General features: G+C 41.4%; 1 protein-coding gene across 2 annotated transcripts in view; it reads left to right on the top strand.

Annotated features, from left to right (window-relative positions):
• CNTN1 (contactin 1) overlaps positions 1 to 22,462 on the top strand; it is a 212,403-nt gene that overhangs the window by 30,415 nt on the left and 159,526 nt on the right. For both annotated transcript variants that reach the window (XM_048499548.1, XM_048499546.1), the window contains exon 2: positions 14,468 to 14,504. The gene's annotated coding sequence lies outside the window, so the exon portion shown is untranslated. The remainder of the gene's footprint in view (positions 1 to 14,467; positions 14,505 to 22,462) is intronic.

Here is a 22,462-nt window from a genome sequence, read left to right as displayed (position 1 = left end):
ATTTAATTTCCATTTGACTTCAATGTTTCCCAGCCAAGAAAAAAAAAGGGGGGGGGACAGTATTCACCCTATGAGTTCAGAACTTCTGGAAAACATCTGAAAAACTGTGACAGAAATCCCAAGAACACAAAAATTGGCATTATTTTAGTATTAGGTATGCAACAAGAAAGGCACAGTACACTGGCTGGCAACTGCTTCAACGCTATTTATAATTACACTTAAATACGCATATTTACATACCCATACAGAATGGTATTGTTATATATTTCTCTTCATATATTTGAACTACACTATATATTCTTATATACTACTGAAAAATCCAATAAGACTGTATAACATAATAATTACTCATGCCTGAGTTCAAAATTAATTATTATGTTACTGGTACCTCCCAGTTGATCTAATTACTTAAATTTCATAATACTTTATATCATCAGATTCAAATACAAAATCTTGTTAACATATTATGTTTTAGTAATAACAGTTCCTAAATGCCCCAACCAGGCTTTATGGAGGCGTTAGCACCTCCCAGATAATCAATTTCAGTCTCAAAGAACAAGCCAGGATATATGCTGTCTCGCCCACTGGCTGGAATCAATGTCAGAATTGTAATCCAAAACGTATATCAAATATGTTGTCGAAAAGGCTCCTTTCAAATTGTGAAAAGCAAGATCAACGTGAAAAGCAAGACCAATTGTGAAAAGCAAGATCAAAGGCTCATGATTTTATGAATGGTTTCATGCTGTGATTGAAAGAACATAACATGGCGTCTTGTCACATGCTCCCAGTTTGTGAATGGTATCATGCAACAATTGGAAGACCATAACACAAACACATTCGCGTATATGCATTTTCGAGCTTTCTCTTCTTCAAAGCACAATCTCTTTTTTCTATTATTGCCAATTACAAGGAGTTAACCTTAAGAATGATGGAATTCTGGAATTATAGCTGATCTCCAAGAATTTTCCAACCTGCAGTTGGTAACTATCTATTATTCTGTGTAGACCTGTTTAAAATTGCTCTCAGTATCATAAATTGAATGGTTCATATTGAAAACAGTATCTGGTAGGTGATGGTTCATTCTGTGAAGTTGAAATAAGATTTTGGATGCTGTGTGGTTTCCGGGCTGTATGGCCGTGTTCTAGCAGCATTCTCTCCTGACGTTTCGCCTGCATCTGTGGCTGGCATCTTCAGAGGATCAGATCTAGAACATGCTAGAACACGGCCATACAGCCCGGAAACCACACAGCACCCAAGTGATTCCGGCCGTGAAAGCCTTCAACAATACATTGAAATAAGATGTTCTGAGAATGCAAAAAAAGGCATCCTGGGAAGGCACTCTGCACAGCCTTTTCCCTAGACATCCTTAGGATGCCTTTTTTCTGCTCAAGACATCTTTTTTTAAAAAAAAATGCTTCAATGTTCACCTTTTCCCCCTAAGCTTCCTGCAAGATGTCTTCTGTCTGACTGTGCAGAATGCAGAGCAGTGACGTAGGTACAGATTTTTTATGAGGGGGTTCGGGAGCGAGGCCATGCCCCCACCCACCCCTGGGGGTGTGGTCACGCCTCCCCAAGCCATGCCCATGGCCTCAGTGCTTATAAAAAGCATCTCTCTTGAGGCAAGGGATGGCAGACTCCTGTGACCTGCCCCCTCCCCCACCAGCTGGCAGCCGCCATCCCTTCTCTCTCCCCTCCAGGCAGAGGGGTAGCTAGGGAAAATAAAGCCCAGTGCAAAATCTTAGGTTTGCGCACCCCTCCACACACACACACACTATGGGCGGCTGCTGTGATGCTGGAATCCACTCCCAAACAGCATCACTTTGAACTGTGTTTAAATTAGGGAGCCCAGATTTTCCTTTTAAATCCATTTTAAAGGGAGAATCTGGGGTCCCCAGTAAAAATAACATTGAACGTGATGGTGTTTTGGGGTGGATTCTCCCCCACCCTGAAACAGCATCACTTTCAACGTTTGAACTGGGGACCTCAGATTCTCACTTTAAATCCATGCCGAAGGGGATGGATTTAAAAAGACAATTTGGGAAAATTTGGGGGGTGCCTGCTGTCAGGGGTACAATTGTTAAGCTAGCAGCACCAAACTTTCAGGGTATCTTTAGGAGACTCTCCTGATGATACCACCCAGGTTTGGTGAAGTTTGTTTCAGGAGGTCCACAGTTATGGACTCTCAAAGGTTGGAAACAATGGGGAATGGAGGCACATCCTTTGGGAGTCCGTAACTTTGAACCCCCTGAACCAACCTTCACCAAATCTGGGTGGTATCAGCAGCAGACTATCCTGATGATACCACCTAGGTTTAGTGAAGTTTGATTTAGGAGGTCCAAAGATAAGGACCCTCAAAAGAGTAGCCCCATCTACTATTAGCTCCCATTAAAAACAGTGGGGGATGGGGGCACCCCTTTTGGGGGTCCATAACTCTGGACCCCCTGAACAAAACTTCACCAAACTTGGCTGGTATTATCAGGAGTGTCACCTGACAGTAGCCTGAAATTTTGCTGCCGTTAGCCTAAAAACTGTGCTCCCACAGGCCAAAAACAACAAACCACTTTAAAATGCAAAAACCCACAAACGGGGGGCGGGCGGAGCTTCGGACATGCAATGGGGTTTTTTTGAACCCGAGAATCCCCCCCCCTTACCTACGTCCCTGATGCAGAGCACAGGAAGCATCTTATATTTCCCACCTCATTGCTTTGCTCTCTGATCAATTTCACCCTCAGCTTCAACCCAATGTTTTGTGTGCAGCTGAAGGAATTATCCCTGCCACCATTTGCTGAACGTTGCCCCAGGTTCTGCAGACCTGTTTGCTCTGCAGGCTTTGATCCTGGCTCTGCAGGCTCTTATCCCTTCAGCCCAAAAAGTACATGGATGTATTCAGCTGCTCCTGCCAATTCTGGCAATATATAGTTTCTCTCTATTTTTTAAACATTTTTGAGGAGCTATCTCCGTAGATATGCAGACTCACTTAAGAGAATTGTAGCCACTCAGAAGACATGTCTGCCACCTAGTGAAAGGTATCGGGTTGACCTGCCCCTCCATGGACTGACTTTCTTCTTACTGCACAGAAAAATTACTTTGGTCCGCAGAGGGCAAGTCAACCCAATGCTTTTCAATGGGTGGCAGACTGATCTTCCAAGTGGCTATGATGTGTCTTCATAGCTACAAAGATAGCTCCTCCAAAAAAAAAAGTTGACATTTGAATGACAAAGATTTACCATTTGAAAGTCAAAAGTGAAAGCTGTGTTTGCATACTCCACAAATATGGATTTCATTCTTGTCCTTGAAATATTTATCATGCCTTATTGGCAACCTATTATTTTGCTGCCAGGTACTCCAGCATTTTAAGTGCTTTAGTAATCTTTTGGCAGAGTTGTCACAGAAACAGCAGCCTTGATTTTCAAATGAATTTTAGAATGCATTAGACCGTGTTCTAAATTTGCATCCCCTTCAATAGCTTGTCAAATGACACTTTTCAGATAGCAATCACAGCTAAGTACAGAGTTCCATGGAAAGAAATAGAAATCTTGGATTCTAGACATAACTTTTAAAAACTTCTGTTATTCTTTCATGAGTGTTTTCTGCACCAGTCCTTGGTTTCACCTCCCTTTAATCTGACATTCAAATTAGTCATTTTATAAACTTGTATACAGTTGAAATAAACTGTGTTTTAGTATGTGGAGTATATGGAACTAGGGCTGCCAAGCCCCCAGTAGGGACAGGAAATTCCTTGCCCCAGGTCCCATTGCTTGCCACCGCTTGAAGTGGCAGTGGGAGACACTTTTTTAAATGCTGCATGATGTATTTACTGGAAGATGACAAAAGGTAGCTCTAGAAATTACTGGATCTCTTTGTTTTTCTTGATATTGAACCCCCCCCCCACTTCTCTGCCCCCAACCCTCCGGATATGTTGAGGGCTATCAACCAAGGATAACTTTGTTCACAACAAAGAAAATAACCCAAAACATCATTTAAAACATGAGTTGCAACTATTCTGGTACCCTGGAACTAATGCCAAACATGAGATTGATCTATATCACAGATAAAAAGCTTTTTAAAAATAGAAATTGGGAATTGCATGGTTTTTTTGTTGAATGGTGTTTGGGATTGTTCAATTTATGGTTAATGGCTGCTTGATGGTTTTACTAAATGTTTATGTGGTGCTCAGAGTTTGAAATTCTGATGAAAAATTCTGGTATAAATAAAATACTTAGGTATCCCTGCTTAATTAATCTCCACAGATGTGTTACCACAGGGGGAAATTGTTGTTTATTTTTGACCCATATTATAAACTAAACTAATTTAACAATTTCAACTACAAAGTCATAATTGAAATGGAAGTCCATTTCTGACATTTTTGTACAGCTAAAAGTAAATGATTAGGTCATTACCTTTTTGTTGAGGAAGATAAAGGTTATTTTTATGTGTACTGGTTGTTGGCTGATCACTGTGTTCCATGTCACAGGAAGGCTTGAATAATCTCTTTGAAGGCAGCATTGAAGCATAGAATTAACATTCTTTCCAGCTGTACTTTGGTGCATACAGGTTGGTAACTCATTAGCCATTGCAGGGTTTTCATTAGATCCGTTGAAAAGATGCTTTTCTCCTGTTCAGAATACAAAATTAAAAGTGAATAAAAGAATAGGGAACCAAGGAAGTAATTGTAAAATAATATGTTTTAATTAACCTTTAAAATATCTAGATTATAATTTTTTAAAGTTTACATGTCACTTTATCCAGGGAAGTGTTTTATACATACAAGATTGCCCTGGACAAAAGTTGACTTGTTAAATTGAATAACCATTTAACTATTATAAAAAGCCTACTAATTACGTGATCATTAATTGAAGTTAAAAGGAAAAGATACATTTTTAAAGCCTGAAGTCTGTTATAAAGGTAACTGGCATAGTATTTAATGTTATTTTTCGTGTTTCTATTTGCATAACATAAGAACACAATGAATAACATAAGAAGGGCCTTGCTGGATCAGATCAGTAGCCCGTTTAGTATCTTTACACAGTTCTCAACCAGTTACTCTGGAGGGCTAACAAGAGGACATAGACACCAAAGCTTTGTAAGATTGCCAGTTCTGGGTTAGGAAATTCCTGGAAATTTTGGGGGTGGATCCTGAGGATGTAACCACAGAAGGGGGGTACAGACCCAGAGGCTAATAAACCAAACCGACAACAGAATAAAATCAAAGAAGTAATTTTATTCAACCCAACGAGGGCTCTGCTAGCATCAGGAGAGTCATACCCAACTGGCCAAAATCAAGGATTTATATAGGATAAAAGCAGGGCACATCAAAAGAGAAATAGCTGACACATTGGAAAAGAATTACAACATAATTAAAACAATCAATCAGTCAATATGTCAGGAGATGTTCTTAATGTTCCCCAAACATCCGGATATATAGATACATTGTTGAATGATGTACTATAATTCACACATATTGACTTCCTGTTTGTGAGGATGTTTTCATCAACTATGTGCCTTTATTGCCCCGCTTATCTAAACAAAGAAACTAACTGCTGACAATTTCTCTGGTTTCAGAATGGTTCAGACATATGGTGCCAGGGAGGGAACTTCTCAAGACAGAAAAGAAACACTTTTCTTTATCATGGGGATGCCTACATTCCCATAGGTGTGATTTAGGACAAAGGGGTCTTTGCTACAACTATAAATTCCATTAGGCCAGAGTCTGGAAGGGCCGTGTGCAAAGGCCTACGTGGCCTCACGCTTTGCAGCTTATGGAGGCTGATTTCAGAGGCTTTTTATACTTTAATAAAATAATTTTCCTTTCCTGTGCTCACAAGGAGGGTGGTGTTTGGGGTGGGAAGGGGAGGGATCTTAGCAAGGTATAATCCACTGAGTCAATAGTTGTAATTAGGGTTGGAGATTCGGACAGTCTAAATCCGAATTTTTACCGAATCTGCACTGATTCGGACGGATTCGGACGAGGAGGGGCCGAATCTGAGCTGTCCGAATCCTAACAGATCCGAATCCATGGGATTCGGATCACCAGCCGAATTGCGTTTTTATTTTTTGGGGTTTTTTCACGTTTCGGCCTGCAGGGGGCGCATTTTTAAACATATCAGCACCAAAATTTCAGGGTATCATCAGGAGACTGTCCTGATGATACCCTCCAAGTTTGGTGCAGTTTGGTTTAGGGGGTCCAAAGTTATGGATCCCCAAAAGGGGTGTCCCTATCTCCCATTCTTTCCAATGGGAACTAAGGAGATGAGGGCTACCCTTTTGAGGGTCCATAACTTTGGCCCCTGAACCAAACTGCACCAATCTTGGAGGGTATCATCAGGACAGTCTCCTGATGATACACTGAAATATTGGTACCGATACATCTACAAATGCACCCCCTGCAGGCACTATAAATTTGCACAAGATTCTTTGTTCTGCAGTGACTTAGCTGCATTGCTGTCAATAAGGAAATTTCTGATAGAGGGCTGTGGAGTGCACATTTTTTCATGGTAAACCACAAAACTTTCAGGGTATCTTCAGGAGAGTCTCTGGATGACACCATCCAGGTTTGGGGAACTTTACTTCAGAGGGCAGTGAGCGCTTGACCCTACCCTTTTGGGTCCCATAGAATTAAACCCCCTGAAGCAAAATTCCCCAAACCTGGATGGTGTCATCCAGAGACTCTCCTGAAGATACCCTGAAAGTTTTGTGACCATACCTTCAGAAATGTGCACCTCACAGCCCTCTACCAGAAATTCCCCATTGACAGCAATACAGCTAAGTCACTGCAGAACAAAGAATCTTGGGCAAATTTCTGGGGGTGCCTGCAGGGGGTGCATTTGTAGATGTATCGGCACCAAATTATCAGGGTATCATCAGGTGACTGTCCCGATGTTGCCCACCAAGTTTGGTGCAGTTTGGTTCAGGTATGGACCCTCAAAAGGGGTGCAACTATCCCCCATTGTTTCCAGTGGTAGCTGATAGGGGCTACACCTTTGAGAGTCCATAACTTTGGCTCCCCTGAACCAAACTGCACCAAACTTGGGGGGTGTCATCAGGACAGTCTCCTGATGATACCCTGAAAGTTTGGTGTCACTAGCTTTAAAAAATGCTGGTTTGCGTGTTTCACCACTCACTCACTCCAGCAGGCTTCATGTGCAGGAGCGGTGAAACATGAAAACCGGAATTTTTAAAGCTAGTGGCACCAAATTTCAGGGTATCACCAGGAGACTGTCCTGATGACACCCCCCAAGTTTGGTGCAGTTTGGTTCAGGGGGGCCAAAGTTATGGACCCTCAAAAGGGGTGCCCCATCCCCCATTGTTTCCAATGGAAGCTAACAGGAGATGGGGGCTACACTTTTGAGCGTCCATAACTTTGGACCCCCTGAACCAAACTTCACCAAACTTGGGGAGTGTAATCAGGACAGTCTCCTGATGATACCCTGATATTTTGGTGCTGATATGTCTAAAAATGCGCTCCTGCAGGCACCCCCAAAAATTTGCCCAAGATTCTTTTTTCTGCAGTGACTTCTGCATTGCTGTCAATGGGGAATTTCTGGTGGAGGGCTGTGGGGTGCACATTTATCAAGGTACAGTCACAAAATGTTCAGGGTATCTTCAGGAGAGTCTTTGGATGACACCATCCAGGTTTGAGGAACTTTGCTTATGGGGGCAGTGGGAGATGGACCCTACCCATAACATTGAACCCCTTGAAGCAACGGTCACCAACCCTGGATGGTGTCATGAAGAGACTCTCCTGAAGACACCCTGAAAGTTTTGTGGGTTTACCATGAGAAATGTGCACTCCACAGCCCTCCCACAGAAATTTCCCATTGGCTGCAATGGAGCCAGCCAGCCACTACAGAGCACAGAATCTGGGGAAATTTTTTGGGTGACTATGAGGGGTGCAGTTTTAGAGCTACTGTCACCAGAATTTCAGGGTATCATACAAGTACTGTCCCTATGATACTCCCCAAGTTTGGTGAAGTTTGGTTCAGGGGGTCCAAAGTTATGGACCTTCAAAGTGTAGCCCCCATTTCCTGTTAGCTTCCATTGGAAACAATGGGGGATGGGGCACCCCTTTTGAGGGTCAATAACTTTGCCCCCCCTGAACCAAACTGCACCAAACTTGGGGAGAATCATCAGGACAGTCTCCAGATGATATCCTGAAAGTTTAGTGCCACTAGCTTTAAAATTGCACCCCCTGCAGGCCAAAACGTGTAAAAACACCAAAAATTCAAAAAAATAATAAAACGGACCCGAATTTTTCGGATTTACCCGAATTTTCGGGCATATCCGAATTGGCTATGATTCAGATTCGGGCATACAAATCATTTTATGCCCCAAAATACCCAAATCCGAATTTTACCGAATTTTTTTAGTATTGACCAACCCTAGTTGTAATCTTCAGCTACCACTGGAGGTTGGTACCCCTAGTTTCTTGATGTTGCCTACTGGCATTGTTATTCAGAGGTTCACTGTCTCATTTAGTTACCATGGTTAGTACCCACTGGTAGACTTATCTTCCATTAATCTGTCTACTTCCCTTTTAAAGGTGTTTGATGATCATCACAATAGAAGGAGTTTTCTGCTTCATCTCCTGAACTGTATTTGTAAAAAAGATAAGATAGGGATTGCTCTTAATATGTTTGTTTTGTACCTAATTTGCTTATCATCTCAAGATGAGTTATTAAAGCATCAAATATAAAAGTTTGTGTGAAGTTGAACTGGCTTTTCAATTAATATACTTAACCTTGAACTCCATAGAAGAAAATATTTATGTTCTGAACTGGATTATTAGAAAAATGTATGAAAACCAAGTAATGTTAATATCTGTTAGTGCTGGACCTTTCAGCAGCATTTGAATATTATTGATCATTGTAACCTTCTAGACCATCTTTTTGGATTATGACTGGGAGAAGTACTTCTGGTGATGGACTGGATGGTGGAGAACTTTTTCTGAAGCTCCTATTCATGTTCGTTAAACCTTGTTCTTTACAAAGCCACTGAGATATATTTTGATGGTTTCCAGCCAATTTGTTTCGACTTTAATATACTATCCTCAGAAAACTTCAAACCCTCCTCTTATAGCTATTGTAGAACATTAAAGCCTGCAACAAAAGAGCAGATTAGAGAGGCTGATCAGCGGGAGATGTAAAGCATGGGAAGAGCCATTGAGTTGTCTTCTGAGCTGCTAGTTGCTCGAAGGTGCAAAAGCTGGGATGAAAACTGATATCTAAACTGACTATTGAGATGATGGCATGCTGGAAAAAATGAAAATCAAGGGGCAGGGAGGCTACCACCCCCGTTTCTACATGACCAAAATACCATCAATGTGGTTGCTGTTTCCACTGATGATGATTATTGTTGCAGACTGTAGATTGTGGAATGATTTTGAGTCAGGCTGCCAGCCCCCCAGTATTTTGTGGCCTGCAGTCATCTGTTGCCAAGTTAGCCACACTCTTTTGTTTATGTGGCTGGGCAACCTGACATAGAGGAAAATCAAATCTCATAAGCATAAGAAAGAAATAGAGGCTGACTCTCCTCCAGGCTCTAAGCAATCTAAGATTGGAGACCAGGTTTCCTCAATAAATGGTTTATATTTATTAATTCCAACCTCAAGGTTGAGATGGAATTGCTGAGTCCTTGGAGGATTCTTTAGGAACTTTTCTCTGGATAATCCTTTGGGGATCTTTGGATGAGGTAGAAAATTTAGCTCCCTCACTGGTATAGCTGGTAGAACCTGAATCCTAATCAAAGCTGAATAGCAGCCTAACTGCATCTATCATAAGGTCTAGTGGGTCAGGGCTTAGTTCTGTAGGACTGACACAGAATATACTATCTTTGCGACTGAATGTATCTGTTGTCTGAAAGTTGTGCCTCATCAAGCCCACCTTTCACCAGTCATAGTGGTAGGTCAATGGGAATCTCAGTGAGAATGTGGGACACTGTGTTTGGTGCCCAATGACCAGGTAGCCCATTTTAATAAAGATATGATATTATTTTGCCAGCCTGAAGGAGACAGTCTCTATCTTCCTTCACCATATAATCCTTTACATTTCCAAGAGCTTGTTGGGCTGTGTTGTAGTTTTTTCAAAGAAGTTGCAGCCTTACAAAACAATCTCATTTGTCATGTGGTCAGTCTAGTGGTTCAAGAGCAAAGATTGTTTCTCTGATAATGTTGAGGATTTTATATGTATCTAATATATTTAGTTTAGAGATCATTATCTGCTTTTAGACCATTTGTATGGCGGTAGGAAGGGCAGGTTGGGAGCTGCTGCTTGAGAAGCCTATGTGCTAAATCATTCTTGAGCATATTGGAGTAGATGAGTGGTTTCTTGCCAATTAAAAATTATATAAGAATTTCTAAATTATCCAAAATTGCCAGAAATGGCACATGGCTGAAATGCCTTTCCTGCAGCAGTCTCTGGATACCATCTCTGAAACAAAAAATTCTCAACTGTTAATAGGAAACTGTCAGTACAGTTCTATGCAGAATTACTACAGCACTTTGGCTTCAAAGAACGTAGACTAGTGTAACTCTGTAAATGCAACCCTATGTGAAGTTATACAATCACTAAGCATTTCATCAGTGTAATCCAATGCAGTCCTCTCACACCATAAAGAATCTTTCAATTATAGCAAAGTCCTTTCTATAAATATGATAAATCAAAATCATACCAAATTTTTCTTGATCTTGTAGTCAATATCTTCTACTTGTTATATGTTCATTTAGAAAATGTTCCCCAACCTTTTGAAGAAATCAGAAGAATTTTACTTGATTGTATCTAATGAAACTATTTTCAACTACATTATCCTCAGATGTTTCTCGTTTCTTTTTCCTTACACAAAGTCCCACATAAAACAGTCTGAAATAGTCTGAAAGTTATTGTTTCTGTCAATTCAAAGAAAATGTCGTGAGGTGGGCTGTGAAACTAATCCAAGAGGCAGGCTGTCTTATTCTCCAAATTTGGTGACTGTTTCACCTTGTCAGGAACTTAGCAGCACTTCCAAGGGAAAAATTTAGGCTCGAGATAATTGTGTACTTTAGAATTAATGTGTTACACAAATTGGCCATTTTCATCTGAAAAAAATCTGTCTGCCACTGTTTCTTTGTGTTTGTGTGTGTATTTAACAGAAATAAAGAATGGTGTTTTAGCCATTGGACTGGAACCTAAATATTTTGCCAATTTAATTATACAATATAAAATGTAACGATTTTTTTGACTTTCAGTAGAATCCACCCCCCCCCCCCAACCCCCCCCCCCCCCAAGAAAGCAATGCTGGTACAATAGAATTTTCTAAAACAATTAAATGGGTCAAGGAGTGGAGTCTTAGGTTAAATTTGTATTGTATTAAGTATCCTCCCCCCCAACTTATATAAGATTATGTACATGTTTTTCTGAGAAATTATTTGGAATATGACTTGGTTAAAAAATTCAGTAAATTTTCAGGAATTCAGATCATACTAGCTACAGGTCAAAGAAATTAATAAAGGTGCTGTCTATTGTTGGATTCAACATGTACTGTATGTATTCCCTTAAGAAAAATCCCATCCTTATTTAATCTTTGTGAGAATATAGCTTCTATAGTAAGACCAGACAAAGCTGAAAAGCAGCCAAAACATTTTAAAAGGATAGAAAATTGCTACTGCTTTACACAGGTTCAAGGGGTCCCAAGGGGTCCCATTTCAGCAAAATACAGAAGGACTGAAAAAGGATAAAGCTCATGAAGAAATGGGGGATGGGGTACCCCCTTTGGGGGTCCATAACTTTGGACCCCCTGAACCAAACTACGAAACTTGGGTGGTATCATCAGGAGAGTCTCTTGAAAAATCCCCGAAATTTTGGTGCCGCTAGCCTAAAAACTACACCCCCTGGTCGCTGACAAAGTAAAAACCCTAAAATATTTTTTAAAATACACCTGACTCGACTTATATTCGAGTATATACGGTATATGAATCAGTAACACAAGTTATAATATCTGTTTCCCTTTGCTCGTAAACATTCACTGAGAGGGTAGAAAAATTAGCACTGCCTAACACCATTGATTGTTAGTACAGTAGATCAGCCTAGAGCCAGCCTCCATTCTATCAGTTTTCACCAGCATGGCCAATTGGCCATGCTGGTAGGGGCTGATGGGAATTGTAGTTCCTGAACATCTGGAGAGCCGCAGGTTCCCTACCCCTGGTCTAATGGGTTATAAAGAAAACATATCGTACATGTGAACATTCATGTTGCCACAGAATCTTAATTTCTCAGGAGCCACTGGAGTGTGAAATAAATTAAAATAGCTGCTAATTTGGAATCAGTGCATGTTTCAGGGTTATTAACATGTCATATTTAGACATTTATTTATTTATTATTAGATTTTTATAACCGCCCACCCCTGGAGTGCTCTGGATAGTGTACAGCAAGGCATTGAAGTTGCCTTATTTATTTATTAGATTTTTATAACCGCCCACCCACGGAGGGCTCTGAGCGGTGTTCAGCAAGGCATTGAGGTTGAAGTGTTTGTGATCACAGATTTCTCCCCAAATTCCTATCCTTCCAGCAGTTTCTTCCAACCCTGAAGTATTCACAGGATTATAGAGACGTATGTTGATGGGCTGGGGGCTGCACTGAAGAGGGCAAAGGCCTGAAAATGGCTTCTTGCATCTTGGACTTTCAGAGGTTAAGCTAGTGCAGGGGTAGGGAACCTGCGGCTCGAGAGCCGCATGCGGCTCTTCTGCCCTTGCACTGCGGCTCCACAAGCTGAGCCGCTGGCTTCATCCTTGCCCGCCCTGCAGGCAGCAGGGCGGGCGAACAAACTGCCGGCGGACGGCTGGGCTGCACCGCTGGCTTCCCTCGCCGGCCTCCCATTGGGGCGGGCGGGCGCCGTACGCAAGCGTCGCCGCTTCATCTTGCCCACCCTGCAGGCAGCAGGGCAGGTGCACCACTGCCCGCGGGTCGGGCTGGGCAGTGCCAGCTGGCCCTCTTCCACCCCATTCAAGCAGGGCGGGCGCTTCCGCTGCCAGCAAGGCTGCCGGTCTCTCATCCTTGCCCGCATTCGTAGGCAGCAGGGCGGGCGCATCCATGCGCTTCTCAGAATGAGTGGAGTAAAAGGTAAAAAAAACCCCAATATATACAGTGTTATCTTTATTTTAAATGTCAAAAATTATTTGCGGCTCCAAGTGTTTTCTTTTCCCGTGGAAAACGGGTCCAAATGGCTCTTTGAGTGTTAAAGGTTCCCTACCCCTGAGAGCTAGTGGAAGAGGAAGGAGAAAGAATTATGGTCCTTTTCCATCTCCACTGAAGTGCCGCAACCTGTAAGTCCTTACGTGGCCTCTGCAACCTAGGGAATGCTGTGGCAAGGGGAATGGAGGGAAAACCCTTGATTCTTTTGCCAACAGTATGTTGGTTTCTTTTGAGTGTTTTAAAAGTTTATGGTGTGAAAATTTCTTTGCAAGGAAACTAAAGTCTCATAGTGGGATGATTTTTTTAATATTTAGGGTAGTGCAGCACAGTGCCCTAGACTGATGAACAAATCAGGAAGTTCTTCGTTTAAGTTTAATTCCTGTTATGGAGTCACAAGATAAGCATCTCCAACACCTCTCCTTCTTAGTAAATAGATAATACTACTGACCTATTGTTACAGGCTTATCGGTACTTATTCATTAAAACGTTTATTGGACACTTTTCTCCACAGAGACATGCAAGAGCATACAGTAATTTCCAAAACAAATGAAATTAAATAATAGAATGTGAAAAACTTGACAACAAGCACATTTGGGTGGTTGCTAGGGTTACCAACTTTCAGGTGGGGACTGGAGACCAGAGTTTGAGAAAATTCCTTCTAGAAATAATTTGGTTCTTGTAAGGAAATATTTTATTTTATTTATGATTTGTCCTATCTCCCATCCCTATTAAAAAGTCCCTGCAAAAGTCTTGGAGCTTAAAGTTGCTCAAAATTGAAGAAAAATGTATGCTGTTCCTTATAGCCACACTGAAAACCTTGAAAAGGTGCAGTGTGAACATCCTTTAACCATCCATGTAAGCTGAAGAATATAATCTTCTCACTATACCGGTAGTTTGTCATTCAAATTCATCTGTCCTTTAAATTGAACAACATTATATAGGTAATTGCTATATCAATAAAACATTTTATATATTACAAGCACATTTTAAAGCTAATTATCCTTCTGATATGAATAGCATGGACACAAAATTAAAAGTTCAGATATGGTAAAACCCCCCCCCCCCATTTTATACAAAAATGCACCCAAAAGTCAGTGGTCTGTTCGGTTTGGAATTGTTCTATAAGAACAGTGAACAAACATAGTTCCTTGATGCAGCTGCAATGAATCTGTAATGCTGTATTATCCAGGAGCGCTCAAAGCAGGGAAGAAAATGGGAAAGGAAGAATGTTTGGGAGTCTGGGATAATGATATCAGGAAGCAAGCAACACTGCCAATTCTGATTTTTCATCTCTTTGTCTGTTTCAGGTAACTATAGTGGGCGGTAGCATCTGAGAATCATCTGGTAAGTCAAAATTGTGACAAGCTCTTTGACCCTGCTGCTATCTTCATTACAGACAACATTCTTTATGATGATGATGCACTTACTATTTCTTCTAACCATACAAAGAGTAAAATAAGTGACTTTGAAGGCTAAAACTGATGAGGCATCACAGAAAAGGGAAAGATGGAGTGTCCCTTCCAAGAGAAGGTGCTGGGAGGGAAAGTACCAAAATGTCAGTTGGTTCCAGTCATCAATCATCCAATTTGGCTTGTTTTTCCCTGCTCCTCCAAGGGGAGACCAATATCTGCCTTTCTATGGGTTAGTAAGCAAGTGATGGCCCATTGCCACAAGAAAGGCAGGTGGGTGAAAAGAGATAGTAAGTGGATTGTTTTTTAATCTAATTACTGGTGAGGTTCCTTGTGGAGAGGTTCCTTGCCTGTTTCACGCAATCAGGCCATCAAACAAAATCTGTCAAGGATGAATCACTATGCTTTTTGGCAGTAGATGAGTTTATACACACATTTGCATTTTCCACAAGTATATCAAATGCTCGACATTAACAAAATCAGGACTATGTGGATTGGCTTGCAGATACTACATGTTATCAGTCAAACCAAGACTGTTCCCAAACATACCTTCACTCTACCTGGAAACATCCCCTCTGTTTCCTTTTTTGGAAATACTTCCAGGACTTGGGGCCATCTTCCTCTTCTCCTTTGCCAAGGCATAACTGATACCTTTTCCCAACCTGGAAATAAAATAACCTTTTTTTAAAAAGTGTAAGTTGCTTGGGATCCCATTGGGGAGAAAGAGGGAGTATACATTAATTAAATAAACTTCTTGTCCTGTAATTGGAACCGTAATCTGCACCAAAAACTGTTAGACTGTTTTCAAAGGATTTACTTAGCTGTGGAAACTGGAACTAGACAGTTTTCATGCATCTACATTGTTATTTTCTCCATGGGTTACTTTTTGTTACATGGTTCCAAGTCATTCAAACCCATGTCTAGGGATCTTTTATCTGCACCTCCTTGGATAAGTAGAGATACTTTCCTGTGTTATCTGAAATGGTGGGAGCCTCTCTCTTAAAGTAGGGAATTAGCGAGAGCAGTCTCTTGGCCTAGCAAAAGGTTAGGCAAGCTTGATACCTTAATTACTTATTTATACAGAAGGCAGCTTTTGCAAGAAACTTGCAGGAGGGTGAATAAAGTTTAATAATTTGTGTTAAGCGACCTGTGTTTAGCTCTGGAAGAACAATGCTATGTGGAGCAATATCACAGACAGAGAGGTGTCCAGAGATATTGAACACTAGTTACTAGGAGAGGGGGCTTCTTGTAAGGAAAAACAGACTGTCAAGGTTCTGTTGAGTGATCCTTAATCTCCCAGGACAAAGAAGAGCCCTTCCTTCCTGGGGAAAGACAAAAATCAACCCTAATGATTGCTGGTTGATCTAATGGGTTGAGGCATCAGCTTGATGTTTCAATCCAGGAGTACCTCCAAGGGGGAAGATGGTGATGAAATTACAGCTTTAAACACTCCCACTCTTGGGGTAGGTCTTAAATTTGGGTTCTGCTGGACGCCTTTTTATTGTGTTAACTGTTCTATTATATCAACTGCTGTTTTTAAAGGGATCTAGGAATATTTTAAATGGATGGAGCCTGAATGCTTGTAATTTATTAACTATGCTCCCTGTTGTTTGTAGTAGATTTTATGTTGTACATCACCCAGAGTCCCCCTGGAATAGGGCGGCATAGAAATCGAAATAAATAAATAAATAAATAAATAAATAAATAAGAAAGAAAGAAAGAAAGAAAGAAAGAAAGAAAGAAAGAAAGAAAGAAAAGAAAAGAAAGATTCCTTAGATTTTCTATAGTTGTGGAGTTTCTGTAACATGGTTACGCTTCTGATGTTAAGCCAGAGTCTGTGGCTGGCATCTTATGATCCTCTCTGAAGATGCCAGCCATGATGCAGGCGAAACGTCAGGAGAGAATGCTGCTAGAACACGGCCATACAGCCCGGAAACCACACAGCACCCAAGTGATTCCGGCCGTGAAAGCCTTCGACAATACATTGACTCTTGTAATGTTTGGATTTTCATGTAGGTTTTGTAGTATTGTTCACTGTACTGAGTATGCAATATTATTTTGACTGCTTGAATCTGCTAATTTTCCAGACCTGATAATCAGTCAACTTGGTTTCAGATTTCATTCAATGTAATTGTTAATGTTTCTCCCAAGCTTGTAGAGGTGTTTTTCAGCTTTCTGAAAGAACCATTACAGAGATTAGAGCTTGCTCTAATTGGGGGTATTCCTTTAAAATGGGTGTACTACACAAACTAGCAGCTGCCTCAGCTTAGGACTGAAAAGTAATGGATATCTCAGGCTATTTTATTATGGATTCAGGCTGAACTTGAAAGTGATCCACAACCCAAGTGACATATGTTTAAGATATGTTTATCTCCTTGACCACATGCATTCATACTGATATCTTAGGTTGGAAGATCTATCTTGTTCTGATTCTGCGAGTTTGTGAAGCTCCCACTTTGCTATACTGGTTCATCTACCCTCTGCCATCCTGGATAGGTTTTAGGCCAACATCCTTGCCAGGCCCAGAATGGGAAAGAGAGGGGGTCCTCATCCTTTCCCCTGAATAAGCACGGTTTCTCTCTCTGTCTCTGTCTCCATCTGTACTCCACAGGTTCTCCACAGGTTCTCCCTGACATGAAAACTTCCCTTTTGTACCTCCATTGGCTCCTCCCCCTGGACCTGGATTTCAGTCTGGGCTCAACCCTCATACTTCCTGGAAGTGTTAAAAGGGGGATGAGTACCCACTCTCAGGGCTGTTTGTCCTTTGCTATCCCTCCTGGACATTAAAGATATTTGGTCCCACTTACCTCCTTATCTTCGTGGTCTTTCCTGGCTGCTGACATTTGTTCCTATGGTCCAATGCTGTGCTGTCCATGTCCTCAGCCTCCTGTCTAGCAATAGTAGGGACTCCTGGTTGTTTGGAGCCCATTCTGCTTGCTTAGATGGCACTGCTGCTAGCTGGGCTGTCTTGCCCTGGCTGTTCCTTTCAGACATCAGGCTCTCCCTCCAACTGGTGCTGGCTGATATCAGGGGCAACCAACTCAGAAATGGCAATGCTGTCCCTTGGTGGATGCTGCCTCTAATGTTCTCCATGTACCTATCTCTGCACTGATTAGGCTGGTCACTGCTACTGGGTTCCCTGATACTGTAAGGGCTCTTTGGGCATTAGGGTATTTAGAGCTTGTCTGGTAATGGGCCTAATTTGGGTATGGAAGCTGGCCCCAGATGCAGGTCCAATGGCCATAGAAGCAAAATAAATTGGAATGGAGTGGAGCTACCTTCTCTGATTTGGATGAGGCTTGGTGAACTGAATTATTTAGAAGAGAATTCAACTTAATTCTATTCCACATCCAATTTAGAAATTTTTTCACTTCTAATAACATAGTATCTAGTATTTCAGAGTCTAAGTGCTTCCCACAAACCCTCCATGATACTCTATAACCTATTACATCTGGCAGTGTCAGTGATTGCTTCTATGTCTGCTTCAGTGATGGTAGGAACAGAGATCTCCCTGCCTTTTCTATACGTTCTCTCTTTCTTAGTCATCCTCTTTATTCTTTCATTCCTCCTTCCTTCCCTTGTACTTGAAAAGTTATGTCAACTGCTATGCAGTTTTCCTCGATCATCTGAGAAATCAAGAGCCCTGGGAAAATGTGCTTTAGTGGCTGCAGCTGTAGTCAAGGAAATGAGTAGGACAAACGACAGAGGGGAAGTTTATAGTATCTGAACTAGAGAAGAACTATACACTTTCCTCACAAAAGAACTATACACTTCCCTTACACTAGAAAAGAACAATGTGCCTCCCCTTACGGGGACTCTCTGGCATGCTTATATATGACCAGTGCTACATCAGCTGCATTGGCTCCAGTGGAGTGCTGAGTCAGGTTCAAGGTTTTTCAACGGCCATTACGAAAATCTATTGGTGATCCCTGGCCCATGGGAAATCTGGTTTGCCTTAACCAGAACCAGGGCCCTTTCAGTCCTGGCTCCCACCAGGTGGAACGTTCAGAAAGACCAGAACCCTGGGGATTTAATGCAATTCCGCAGAGTCTGTAAGACACAGCTGCTCCACCAGGCATATGGTTGGGGCAACTGCGGTGCTACATCTGTACCCTCTCCCCTTCCCCCTCTTTGTGTTCCTTTCTTCCATCTTCCCCTTTTTTTCTTCTTTCCAAAAATTAATGGCCTCATAGTAGAGGGAGGGATTAGAAGAAGAAGAAGAGTTTGGATTTATATTCCCCCCCCTTTCTCTCCTGCAGGAGACTCAAAGGGGCTTACAATCTCCTTGCCCTTCCCCCCTCAGAGCAAACACCCTGTGAGGTAGGTGGGGCTGAGAGAGCTCAGAAGAACTGTGACTAGCCCAAGGTCACCCAGCTGGCGTGTGTGGGAGTGCACAAGCTAATCTGAATTCCCCAGATAAGCCTCCACAGCTCAGGTGGCAGAGCTGGGAATCAAACCCGGTTCCTCCAGATTAGATACATGAGCTCTTAACCTCCTACGCCACTGCTGCTCATCTAAGGTCATCTTAGACATATAAGGTCTGACTGCTGCAATAGTGTATAGTTTTAGAACTAGGTACATCTTAATGAAGGATTTTAATGTATGTATTGTTGGTTTTATATTGTTTAATGACAGTTGTAAATTGCCTTGAGCCTCCAGGGAAGGGTGATGAAGAAATCAAACAATTTGGAACCCAGTCAGGATTTTGAAAATAACAAATTTGTTTTGGGCACTTTCAGGGTTTGACGATAGACCTGTTCAGTTAATGAATGCCATTCTGAAATCACTGACTCTACCTGGATTACAATTTTAAATAATTTAAGATGAATTCTGAATGACCAACTTTCCATAATACCATATATATTCGTGTATAAGTCGAGTTTTTCAGCATATTTTTTGTGCTGAAACCCCTCCCCCCCCCAACTTATACATGAGTCAGGTTTATTTTAAAAAATATTTTAGGGTTTTTATTTGTCGGCTGCCAGGGGGAGCAGTTTTTTAGGCTAGTGGCACCAAATTTCAGGGTATCATCATAACTTTGGACCCCCTGAACCAAACTTCACCAAACCTGGGTGGTATCATCAGGAGGGTCTCCTAAAGATACTCTGAAATGTTGGTACTGCTGACATAAACATTCCTCCCCTGGCCAAAAATCCAGTTTTGAAGGAGTTTAACTCTTGTGTTTTAGCTTGGTTTCTGGTTGAGCTAAGGTTTTTGTACTTTTAACGTTATTGATGAGACCATATTGTTTTTGTTGACTCCCTTTTCCACTTACAGAGCTAGTTTACTGTTTTTCTTTGAAATAAATATTCAAAAATATTTAACCTACTGATGCCTCAATTAATGTAATTTGATTGGTATCTATTTTTATTTTTGAAATTTACCAGTAGCTGCTGCATTTCCCACCCTCGACTTATAAGCGACTCAATAAGTTTTCCCAGTTTTTTGTGGTAAAATTAGGTGCTTTGACTTATATGCGGGTTGACTTATACACAGTACTTGTCGGGCATAAAATTTGTGTGCAATTTGTGTGTAGGAAATACGATGAAATTTGGTAAAGGAATTTTGATGCTATCACTGATTATGAGTTCAGTGATTAAATTTGGAGGGGGCAGTGAGCAGTACAGAAAGAAGGAAGGCAAGTGTGAATTGGGAAAAGGGCTAGAAATCCCCATCCTTTCCGCATTCTTGCATATCAAACCTGTTATGCCTTTCCTAGTATTTTATGACATGAATTTTTAATCCATTGGAGAGAGAGACTTAAAGAGTAATTGTGTTCTATCTTGCAGTGTTCACTGGAAGGAGGAACATTCATTTAATATTTATAACATGTTAGACACTGATCTTTGCTTTTGCTCTTATAGCTGAATCTCACAACACTAATAATTCTCTCTCTGATGCTGGTTAGATTCACAGATTTGTTTGTTAAAACAACCTGAATTCATTTTGGATCCATCTCAGTTGCATCTTGTCTAAGAAACTTTCAAATCTGACTGATGTCTTGCTTATGGGACGTGAGTTGTTTTCTCTATCCTGATCAGTTCTTAGTTTACTTTGTGTATTTGAAACTGCCAGAACCTTCCATTCTTGATATACAGAGTGAATCATGGTAAAGTATGAGGAATAGCTCATAGAAAGCAATAGCTATAGAATATAGCTATAGAAAGCTATAGCGATGGTTGCTTTGGTATGACATTTCGTGTGTATGAATGTGTGCCTTAGTCCTTGTATCTTCTTTCTCTTTGGAGCAGCAGTGGCGTAGGAGGTTAAGAGCTCGTGTATCTAATCTGGAGGAACCGGGTTTGATTCCCCGCTCTGCTGCCTGAGCTGTGGAGGCTTATCTGGGGAATTTAGATTAGCCTGTGCACTCCCACACACGCCAGCTGGGTGACCTTGGGCTAGTCACAGCTTCTCGGAGCTCTCTCAGCCCCACCCACCTCACAGGGCAGCCAGGGGGGAAGGGCAAGGAGATTGTCAGCCCCTTTGAGTCTCCTGCAGGAGAGAAAGGGGGGATATAAATCCAAACTCTTCTTCTTCTTTGGTTAATACATAATGATACACCTCTCTGAGGAATTTCATGAATACATAAGCCTCTGAAAAATGTTCTCTTATAATAGGGAGGATGGGGGCAATTTTCTAATGATTATTCTTAATTAAATCTGTTTTTTTTTTAATGTTCAAGGAAAATATGACTAGGTCATAAATTATTCCAAATTTGAAATTAGAAATACACAAAGTTAAATTAGATTTTATTTGAAATAATAATTTAAAACATTTTTAATTAAATAGATTGAAAAGGTGGTTGTGATCCTGAGCCCTTCGGCGGGGGGCGGTATAAAAATGAAAAAAATAAATAATAAAAATGCAAAAAAGTTTTCTGCTGTTGTTGTAGTTCTAATGGGCTTTGTTTCTTATACAGTTTCATTTGAAGCTATAATCTACATGGTTATATGCTAAGGGTGCTGAAGTTTCAGAATGTTGGCTAGCATGATGTAAATAGAATCCACAAGGTGAGGGTGGGGGTAGGTGGATGGTGAATAGGGACAGCAAGGAAAAAAACAGAGGAAAACTTACTGGCTATGGTGCAACTCCCCTATCTATTTGAGTGGGCTGTGCCTTTTTGCTGGCATAAATTGCCCATGTGCAAAGGGGGTGTTCTCAGGCTGCAAGGCCTGAGGAAGCGGACTAAGCTTGACTCTGCTCCCAGGATCACCACCATCAGTGCCAGTGTCGGCTCCTGCACCAGAGGAGCACTAGTGCAGTGGCATGTGGGCGCCTGAGTGATGCAAAGCTACATGGCTCCCTGGTACCTGCAAAAATGCTCTCCACACCAGCGTGGATGCCGCTTACATTGCATGGATGGCAATGACACTGGCACCAGGGTCATGCTGGCTCCCCAACCCTTTAGTCCCTCTCTCCTGCATGTGAATCATTGTAATGATGGTGAAATGGCACAGCATATTCATAGTTGGTTTGTGATGCACAGTTTGACTGGAACTACACCTTAGATTGGGTGTATGGATAGCAGGTCTATGTTATGCAGTTGAAGTAGACAAAATGAATGAAAATGGGTGTCAGGCAACAAGGAAACAGAAAGCAGATTGGCCAACAGAATGAGGGAAATATTTATAGAGGGATGATATAGAAACCTCAGTGAAAATAAGTACAAGAGACAGAGGTCTGGGAAAGACAGGTAATGAACAGCTAGAACTGAGAAAAGGATAGTTCAGTGTATGACCTGGAAGGTATTTAGCAGCAGTGAAATTCAGGAATGCAGGCTTGTTCATGGCCCAAAAGGAAGGTCCTGGGAAGTTCCTTGTAAACTTCTTTGAGCTTTTAACAAGGATGTTATGATAATGTTGACCCCAAACTTCACCAAACTCGGGTGGTATC

Source organism: Sphaerodactylus townsendi, linkage group LG06 (assembly GCF_021028975.2).
Source record: "Sphaerodactylus townsendi isolate TG3544 linkage group LG06, MPM_Stown_v2.3, whole genome shotgun sequence".
NCBI lineage: Eukaryota > Metazoa > Chordata > Lepidosauria > Squamata > Sphaerodactylidae > Sphaerodactylus > Sphaerodactylus townsendi.
This window is presented reverse-complemented; position numbering and strand designations above follow the sequence as displayed.